We start from the raw sequence: 11,252 nt of genomic DNA, 5'->3' as shown, positions 1-11,252 counted from the left end.
AAAAAGGCTTTGTAACAATTATGATAGAAAATACACTAAAGGTCATAAGTGTGCTGAGAAGAAATTAATTGACATAGATGGTGAAGAGGAGGAATAAAAGGAACAAGAAACAAAAAAAGAAGAGGATATCCACCAGGAACCAACCTCGAAGAAAGAAGAATTACCACTCCTCAAACTCTCAAGATAGAAGGACATATCAAGAACAAAAAGGAAATAGCGTTGATTGATTCAGGTAGTACCCATTATTTTATTCATTGTAAGATAGCCAAGGAATTGAATTGCTTCCTATATCCAACACCAAAGTGTCAAGTAATGGTTGCAAATGGAGGAACCATAAATTTCTCTAGAAAGTGCCATAATATTAAGCTATCTATGGGAGAATATGTCTTGAATAGTCTAATGCTTTCCATTCCAATGGGTGGTGCTAATGTTGTACTAGGATTCCAATGGTTACAATATTTGGGGATGATAGCTTTTAATTTTCAAGAACTTTTCTTGAAATTTTTTTGGGAAGGAAATGAAGTTGAATAAGGGGTATCATAGGGAAACCAGGAAATATAATCAGCTCTAATGGTATGACAGGGCTTCTAAAGAAACGACAACGAGGCGTAATATGTTCACTATAGGTTTAAACAACGAAATCATCTATTTCTCTAGATCTCCAAAAATTCTTGGACAATCATTCTAAGTTTCAAGCAGTGGAAGATCACATCGAGCATCAACAACAAGTTCTCCAACTCTTAAAGGATAACCTCACTTTGGTGCAGAATCGAATGAAACAACAGGCAAGTCAACATTGCAGCAAAAGAAATTTTGATGTAGGTGACTGGGTATTTTTATGGCTACAACCATACAAACAAATGTCCCTCAAGCAAGCTAAGAAGGATAATAAATTATCACCAAAATACTATGGTCCTTACAAGGTGTTTCAAATATTGATACTATGGCATACAAATTGGAGCTTCCTGCATCTTCCCGAGTGCACCCAGTTCTCCATGTTTCATGCTTAAAGAAGGTTATAGGTGACAAGCTCCCAGTTCAAAAAATATTATCAGAACTTGACAAGGAAGGAAAAATCATATTGGAACCTGAAGCAGTCATGGAATCAAGAACTCGACAGCTACGAAATCGATCAATTTTAGAGTATCTCATCAAGTGGAAGAACTTACCCACTGAAGACTCCACATGGGAGGATGATAATTTTATATAGAAGCATCTAAAACTACTCAAGCGTTGAGGACAACACTTTTTTGGAGGAGAGGGGCATGTTAGGTCCCTATACTGCTAGTGTACCCCCTTATTGTTATTAGTGCAACCCCCTTATTGTATTGTTGTGCCCATGTAGTCCCCATGTTGTTATTATTGTGCCCCATAGAAGCCCACTATTGTTATTGTTGTTTCCCTACAATATTATTGTTATGTAGGCTTTGATTATATTGGGACCCCTTAGACTCCTATATATAGAAAGGAGGTCTTGTCATTTGTATCATCGAAGAATTGTTCATTTGTGTAATGTAAAGGAGGTTTCCCCCTCGAAGAGGATAGTTTTGAAGTTATTGATCTATCTCTTATTCTATTTTGTGATTTGGTTTCATAATAGTCATCATCCACTTCTTCATCAACATCTGACATGGAAAAGATGGGTGAGAGGTCAAAGGAGGTAATTAGAATTTCTAGTTATACTCCTTTAGTTAATGTTGATAACACATCTTTTGCAGCTTTCAAAAAGCATACCAAAGGTATTCGTATGAATGTTTTAAATCAAATGGTTCATGATGGAAGAGGCCTCGGAGTCAATGGCCAATTGATCTAAGGGATTTTGTGCTCAAAATTCAAATTGTTCAAAAGCGATCGAAACATGTACCAATGCGAAGATCTCGTCGACCTGAATCCAACGCAACACCTTTCACTCAAAACTGATATCATATGCTCCTGATATCACGTTCTAATTGATTTGTCAAACAACTAAAAATTTTGTAATATGGATTGCAGGTACGCCCAGTTAGCAATCTGTATGATGACTAGGCAGTTTACTATGTGTTTGTGGGCCAATGGTTTTTTTCCATGTGTCTCAATCTGGTTGGTCAAAATTTCTTGGTTTTATATTGGTTGTGGGGTTATTGATATGGTCCAATGATGGAGAGCCACACGGGCCAATGGTTGATTGCCACATGGCCTCTGGACTGTGTAGTAAAATTTTGTGAGGTACCAAGGGCACCCAAGGGATTTGAACCAACGACTAGGAATCAAGAAACAACAACCATTTACCAATGCACCAAGACACATGTTACTTGATTAACTATGGTCTCGATGTGTATTTAAAGTTGAGCGCATATGTATTTGGGGGTAGGGTCAGGGCTAAGCCCAAAACCTAGTCACCACACCCATAAGAACCAACGGATGAGACCATGGGCTAGGGCTTAGCCCTAACCGCAAGCCTTGGTCACAACCCATGTGAATAAGGCAAGGATTTGTCGGCGAATATTGGAGGGGGACAGCCCCCTGGCCACATGCGGCCAATACGACCACTAGCGCGAAGTAGAAGGGGGCTTAGCCCTAGGTGCTTGCAGTGGGGCCAACCTCGAGTCATATAATCCATCACATGACCATAGCCTACAGAGTTTTGGGTGCACACGTTAGGTGTGCATTGGGCCTAGGTTTTATGGAACATAGGACCACAATGCAACATGGTGGGGGCCCGACCGTTGGGGCGAGTGGTTAGCCCCAGCCCCTGGGCACGTGCCCCCCATACTACCGTAAATTTCGAAACTGGGGGGTTAATGGATAGTTTAACTGTCCGAGAAATTCTCCCGTCGGGCGGGATTGTAGGCCAGGATTGCGCACTGGTTCCGGGTTTTCGGCGCTCAAGCCAGGTTTGGGTCGAATGGTAGGATGACTAGCTATGGAAATTGTGAAAAGCTTGTAATAAGCATAAATTTCTCATCTTTTGGCCAAATGAGGTGCAAAAAGAATCCAAATGGGGGTTTTTTCTAAATTCTAAATCCATTGGAGACATTTCCTTTACATTATGTGTAGAAATTCTTGTAGATTCACAAGCTCATGCAATGTACTAAAGCATAGGACAAGAATCTACTTCTACTATCAACTAGCAGAAGCCAATAGATCGATGAAAAAAATATGAAAAAGAAGAAGATAAATCAATGGCACATAACACAAGATGTATCTGGGGAAAGCCACTACTCAAAACCCCACTATCTGTATTTCATATATCAGAAATATGAGTGAATATACAAAGCTTGTTCTCACTAGAACAATTCCGCACAAGTATGCTCAACTCTCTCAGCTCACAAGCTAGCTCTTGGCCAACACTTAGCCAATTATGCATCTCTCCAAGCCCCTAATCTCTTGCATAATTCCTAGGATGAATAGTCTGTATTTAAAGGGAATTCATGCTTCCAAAACTGCGCAATCCAAACATAGGTTCTTCTCTAATTGCATGCATGATATTTACAACTCAGTAAATCACACAACTGATAGTACATTGTCCCTGCACTCTAGTCTCAACTGGGTCTTTCTCAGAATCGACATGCATGAGTTTCTAATGAGGGAATCTTCAATTAACTAGAGTGACACTTGTGGATGCACTAGTGCACTAACTAACTGTTAACTCTATATCAGTTCCACAAATAGTTTGGAACTAATTTAATTGAACATAACTCAGTAAACTGAGTGATCTAATTACAACTCACAATTAAACTCATCTTGGACCCCTAAAACTTAGGGAGAACATATACATGACTTCACAATTACTTCCAACTCAAAATTCCTAAGCTAATTAAGTTAATTAAACTTAATTAACTATTTACAAGTTGCTATGAGAATATAATTTTATTTTAACTCTCAGTTTAATTCAAGGACAAATTAAACTAGAATTTCTTATTGCCATTTCTCAACACTCCCTCTCAATAAGAAAGGGATTATCAACTACCCCGATCTTGTCTCTATGAAAATCGAATTTACATCTTGATAATGCCTTTGTCAAAATGTTACCATCTTGCTCCTCCATGGGAATGTACTCTAACAACATAATCCGCCTCAATACACAATCTCTAAGATGATGATATCGGATATTAATATGCTTGGACCGATCATGAAAAAATGGATTTTTAGATAGTTTGATAAAAATCTGGTTATCGCAGTAAATCACAGTTGGATCCATTTATTTACCAAACAAACCAACCAGGATCTTCCTCATCCAAATGGCCTCACTTGCAGCCTGACTCACAGCCATGTATTGTTCCTCTACCGAACTGAGTGCAATCAATCTTTGTTTCCTTTTGTACCAAGAAACTGTCGTTAACCCAACACCGAAAATCCCTAATGTGCTCTTCCTGTCGGATGGATTCCCTGCTCAATCTGCATTAGTGAAGCCTTGAAGCTTCACTCACTCTATCTGTTTGTACCATAATCCATACTGAGAAGTGCCCCTGAGGTATCTCAATAAATGCTTTGTCGCCTTCCAATACAGCTTGGTAGGCCTAACCATCGCTTGACTAAGTTGTTTAACTTCATAGCACATATCCGGTCGTGTGTTCACCAATTACATGAGTGAATCCACAAGCTTCCTGTAAACAATAGCTTCCACTACTTCCCATGAAGTAGCATCCTTCTTCCTCCAATTACCTACTAGATGAGTCTCCATGGGTTTGTTCCTCTTCATGCAAAATCTCCTAAGTATCTCATTGGCATACTTGCCCTGAGATACAAACAACTCCCCATATCCCTACCATACCTCCATGCAAAGAAATTAATGCATGAGCCCCATGTCCTTCATCTCAAACTCTCTTGCAAGGTCCTCCTTGCAAAAATTGATCGGTTGATCATCATCTGTCAGTGTGAGATCATCAACATAAAGTACAATGATCAACAACTTACCTTCCACCACTAGTGTACCAAGCACGAGGTTCTTGCTTCATCCCATATAATGTTCTCTTGAGCTGGCACACATGCAACTCACAGTCAAAGGTCTCAAAACCTTCAAGTTGCTCTATGTACACCTCTTCTTCAATCATGCCATTAAGGATGGATGTCTTCACATTCATGTAATGTATCGTCCAACCCATCTGTGTTGATAATGCCAATATAGATCTAATCAAAAGGTACCTTGCAACAAGAGCAAAGGTCTCATCATAGTCAATCTCCTCTACCTGTGAAAAGCCACGGGCCACAAATCTAGCCTTATGCTTCTCCAAACTACCATATGTAGCTTGCTTTACCTTGTAAAGCAAATGAGAGCTCACCACTGACTTTTCCTCCAGTCTCAGGACCGCATCCCAAACACTGTTACGAACTATGGAGTCATACTCCTCCACCATGTCATCAACCCAAACCAGTTATTGCATTGCTTCCTTAAAGGAAGATGGCTCTGTCACAATACATTCACCCATAAGAGCCATGTATCTAGTGTACCTCTCAGGTGACCTCCTCTGCCTGCGCTGAGAAGTGGGTGCTCCCACATTCTCCCGTGCATCATCCAACAATCTGTCAGCCTCTCTGGTGTGCTTTCTTGCCTCTCTGGAAGACTATGCCTAAGAGGATGTCTCCACTCTCAAATCCTCTACGTGTAGCTGTTTCACATCAATCTGAGGCTCCTCAACCTTATGAGCTAAAATCTCCTCATCTGCATGTATCTCAAGATCCCTCTCAAGGGAAAATCACATGGCCTTCTCCTCATCGAATCTGACATCCCTGCGAACCATTTTCATCCCGCTGGTCGGTAAGTACACCCGATAGTTCTGATGTGTATCAGTGTAACCCACAAATATCCCCAACTCTATTGTTGGCTCAAGCTTCTCCATGCATCTTTGGTCACATGGAAATATACCGATGACCCAAAAATCCTGAAGTGACTAACATCTAGCCTCTTACAGGAATAAGCCTCCTTTGGTGTCTCCATTTCAAGTATCCGATGTGGGCTATGTTTCTGAACATAAACCGATGTGTTGCATGCCTCATCCCGCAAGTGTAGTGGTAATCCCTGATCATGCAACACCACCCTCTTTCCTCCTATTATGCTTTTGTTCTTCCTCTCGGCCACCCCATTCTTCTAAGGGTTATGGGGTGTCGCCAACTCCCATTTAATCCCTTCCACTGCATAGAAGTTCCTAAACTTGTTTGAGACATACTCAACATTGTTACCACTCCATAGAGATTTAACCTTGTTTCCCGACTCTTTCTCCACCAATGCTTTAAACTCACAAAACTTTGTGAAATTTTAATCATTTCTTTGCATGAAAAATATCCAGCATTTTCGAGAAAAGTCGTCAACAAATATAACATAATACCTGTGTTTGGTCATGGATGTTGTCGAGAATAGTCCACACACATCTAAATGGACTCGCTCTAGAATAGCCTCTGCTCGACTGTCTCTATCATGAAAGGAAGACATGGTGTATTTTCCCAAAGTACACCCCTTACATGTAATAACTTTCTCAAGTGTACCTTTGGGAATACCAGTAGAGATCTGCTGCAATATCTTCAAAGCCCCATTATGCAAGCGGCCCAATCTCCTACGCCACAACTTGCCAATGTCTTGGATTTGCACCCTTTCTACCTTTGTGCTCAAATCAACACACTCCTCTACATCCAACTTATAGAGATTCTTCACCCGAATCCCTATCCTCTTTACTTCACCCGTGGCTATGTGTCAAAGGAATACCTTTCCTTTTGAGAAGATCACGTCATAGCCTCTATCCTCAAGCATGTAAACGGATACTAAATTATTCTTCACTCCAGGCACATACATCACATTCTTCAAGGTGAGTGGAGCCCCACACTCCCTCTAAAAAGTAATCGTGCCCAATCCAGTAACACTATACCTCCCTTCATCACCCATATCAATATGCATCTAAACATCTTTCTCCTCCAAGTCACTGAATAACTCTTTATCGCCAGTGATGTGCAATGAAGCTAAACTATCTAAGTACCATACACTTCCCATCATTAATGACACCATGCATGTAATGAGGGAAAAGTCCAATTCGAATTGAGAGGACAAAGCCTCACCCGTTGCTCCTCCTGAGGACTTCTTCTTGGACTTCCTAAGTGGACAATTTGTAGAAAAATGGCCCAGCTTATGAAAATGAAAACACTTAACTTTGATCATGTCTTTCTTCTTACCTCCATGATAAGAATCTAATTTGGAATGGGAAGCTTTCCCTTTCCCCTTATTCACCTTAATCGCTAAGGCACATTTCTCTTCATCTTCAGTCTTTAATGAAGAGCCATCCCTGGTGTTCCTCTTGATCTCCTCATGCATCAAATCCAACCATAGTCGTTCCCAATCCAGCAACTTCTTCCAGCCATTGACAGAGTCCTAATAACTATGCTAACTCTTTGGGAGTCCTAGAAGAGCAAGACTCGCCTTATCATCCTTGGAAACTATGATTCCAACACTTCCGAGTTCATCACGACACTAAGTTAACTTGGTCAAGTATTTTCGAATCATCTCGCCTTTCTCCATTTTGATTTTTCTAAGTTTGTCCTTTAGTGCCAATTTCCTTTGGTCACTGTTGTTCTGATACAAGTCCGTCAATGTTTTCCACATAACATACAGAGTTTCCTTGCCATGGAGACTCGAGACAATGTGGTCTCTAACTCCCTCAAGGATTATCTACCTCACCTTCGCCACACACTTCTTCCATTCAACTAAATTCTGTGCATCTAATGTTGTTGGCTTAGGAATTTCTTGATCAACGAATTCCTTCAAACCATTATCCTCTAGCACAACCTCCCTTCTATCCCTCCAAGCTATAAAATTTGAGCTACCTTCAAAGTCATACTCAAGCTGCAAACTATAGAACGCCATCTGTCGATCCTGAAGTATGTATTGCAAATTCGAATTTCACTTGTAACCCAAAACTCAAAACTTTGAAATATTCTCTAGTATATTGTTCTCTGCTCTGATACCATGTAGAAAATCTTGTAGATTCACAAGCTCATGCAATGTACTAAAGCACAGGATAAGAATCTACTTCTACTTTCAACCAACGGAAGCCAATAGATCGATGAAAACAATGTGAACAAGAAGAAGATAAATCAATGGCACATAACACAAGATGTATATGTGGAAATCCACTACTCAAAACCCTATGATTTGTATTCATATATCATAAATATGGGTGAAGATACAAAGATTGTTCGCACTAGAACAATTATGCACAAGTATGCTCGACTCTCTCAGCTCACAAGCTAGCTCTTGGGAAACACTTAGCCAATTCTGCAGCTCTCCAAGCCCCTAATATTTTGCGTAATTCCTAGGATGAATAACCCGTATTTAAAGGGAATTCATGCTTCCAAAACTACGCAATCCAAACATAGGTTCTTCTTTGATTGCATGCATGATATTTACAACTCAGTAAATCACACAACTGATAGTACACTATCCCTGCACTCTAGTTTCAACTGGGTCTTTCTCATAATCGACATGCATGAGTTTCTAATGAGGAAATATTCAATTAACGAGAGTGACACTTGTGGATGCACTAGTGCACCAATTGATTGTTAACTCTCTATCAGTTCCACAAACAGTTTGGAACTAGTTTAACTGAACATAACTCAATAAACTGATTGATCTAATTACAACTCACAATTAAACTCATCATGGACCTCTAAAACTTAGGGAGAACATATACATGACTTCAGAAGGACTTCCAACTTGAAACTCCTAATCTAATTAAGTTAATTAAACTTAATTAACTATTTACAAGTTGCTATGAGAATATAATTCGATTTTAATTCTCAATTTAATTCAAGGACAAATTAAACTAGAATTCCTTGTTGCCATTTCTCAACATTTTGAGCATTGTAAGATCATGAAAACACAAATTTGATCACTTAATGAAAGAGGCCCTACATTGGAAGCTAGACCAGGGGATGTACTCTAGGAGAGGAGTCAACTCCTTTATCATGTTTGTTGTTATGTGTTTCTGACATTGTATTTTGTCTCTGTTTTGGTTGTTAACTAAGTTTGAAAATAATTTGTTTCTGTGTTTTGTAACTTGATACATTACCCAAAATACATAAAATTTCACTTGCAATTTTCATATCACCTTCAAGTTTTCATAAACAGATCATTTTTTTTTTCTCTCTGATGCTTACAAGTTTGAAGCTTAAAAGAGGAGAAGGAGAACTTGTGGAGCCAATATCTCAAATTGTTTCAAGGATAACAAACACACCTCAAGCTTCAATAGTCATGGCACATGAAGAAGGTCCTGAAGGGATGTCTGAAGATGAAAGAACTTTTAGAAAAGCTTTCTTTGAGATGTCTGAAATGGTAAAGGTTCTTTATGAAGAGAGGAATTCAAGGTTGTATGGAGAGAGCTCAAAACCTCTAAAAGGAGATGGAGTAAAAGGAGACAAACCTCCAAAAAATAATGGAGGGAATGGTGACAAACCACCACCTTCACCTCCATCATCCTCATCCTCATATTCTACTTCTTCAACCCTTTCACAAACACCTTCAAATTCTCCAAATGGACATGGTAAAGTTACTTTGTTAAAGCTTGATATTAAGTTTGAATTGCCTATGTATGATGGATAGGTATATGCTGAGAAATTAGATAATTGGATTTGTCAGATTGAAGTGTATTGTAGGATACAAAGAATCAATGGTGATGAGACCAAAATTAAGCTTGCTTCTCTTATATTGGAAGGTGCAACACTTATTTGGTGGGAAGCCAAAACTCAAGAGGACATGAAGAAACATGCTAAGGTCTTATCCTCATGATTTTGTTGTTGCAATAAGAACACAATTTTATCCATTAGCATACATGCAAAAATCTATCATGGATTGGAAAAAATTTAGGCAAGCTAAGGGGAAAAATGTGCAAATCTATACTCAAGAATTTAGGAAAAGAGCTTTGATTTTGGGTATAGATTTGTCCTCTCAATATACTTTGCACAAATACATTAGAGGATTACATAGCTATTTGAGACACACAATTCTCATGTTTAACCCTACAAAATTAGATGAAGTTTGTGTACAGGAAACTCATTTAGAGGCAAGGGGAAAATGTTTCTAAAGAAACTAGTGAGAATTCATTCAAGTCTAGAGAAAAAGGAAAAGGGAAGTTTGAAGGCAAGGATAAAAAGAATGCTTCAGTCAAGAAAGAAGGAGAAAATATCACATGTAAACACTATTCTAAAGAAGGCCATGATGAAGACCACTATTGGAAACTACATCCTGAGATGAGACCCAAAAAATTTAATAACAAGGAGAAAGAAAATATTGATGCAACCACACAACAAGATCTAGGATATGATTCTGAAGATGAAACAAAAATCATAGCCATGGGATTGAAAGGTAAGGATTCAACTACAAGTACTAGTTCTTCTAGTAAACCCATTGAAACTCAAAATGAAAGAAAAAGAATAGAGTTGTTCCATATTAGAATCATCACAAAACATAATAAGGTAGATACTTTGTTTGGTAGCGTTCACAAGAAAACCTCATTTCAGAAGACATTGTCAAGAAACTAAATTTGGAAACCATTCCTCATCCTAAACCTTATCCTTTGGGTTGGGTATGTGACAATGCCAAGTTGCAAGTGACAAGAAAATGCATACTTAGATTTTCCATCACTGCAAATTTTATTGATGAGGTAGAACTTGATGTGGTACCACTTGACATTTGTGGGATTGTTTTGGGAAGCCCATACTTATATGATAGGAAAGCCATATTTCATCGCCATGAGAACAAGTATCACTTGTTTAAAGATGGGATTGAGTACATTGTTAGAGCACATAGCAAGAAGTTGAATTTATCTCTTGTGAATGTTGGACAAATGAAGAGGTTTGTAAATATTAGTCAAAATTTTACATTGTTGATGATTAAACATAAAGATGTTGATGAATATGAAGCCTTTCAAGGATATGAATCAAGTTTGAAATCTGATTTCATTGAGGTTGCTAATCCATGTGATAAGATGTTTTAGGAGTCTAACATGTTGCCTCCTAAAACATAAAAATAATATGAAGTGCAATTGCAGTAGGATGCATCATTATTGAACATTGGTATGAACAAGATGCCAATGTTAAAGAATGCGAGGGTAAAAAAGTAGATGCAAAATATATTTGACAAAGAGAAGATTGGTTCTAAAATATCTTCTTTTGGGTTTCATAATGTTTTGGCCTTGAAGAGGGATGGTGCATAGCGATGGCGATCACATTGGGTAAAGAGTCAAGACAAGTGCAAGGCTAGGCATGCTAACCATCATTATGATTACAGTGTT

The sequence above is a fragment of the Pinus tabuliformis genome, chromosome 6, assembly GCF_031772625.1.
Source record: "Pinus tabuliformis cultivar Carrire ecotype Pingquan chromosome 6, CPIR1, whole genome shotgun sequence".
In the NCBI taxonomy this organism is placed as follows: Eukaryota; Viridiplantae; Streptophyta; class Pinopsida; order Pinales; family Pinaceae; genus Pinus; species Pinus tabuliformis.
This window is presented reverse-complemented; position numbering follows the sequence as displayed.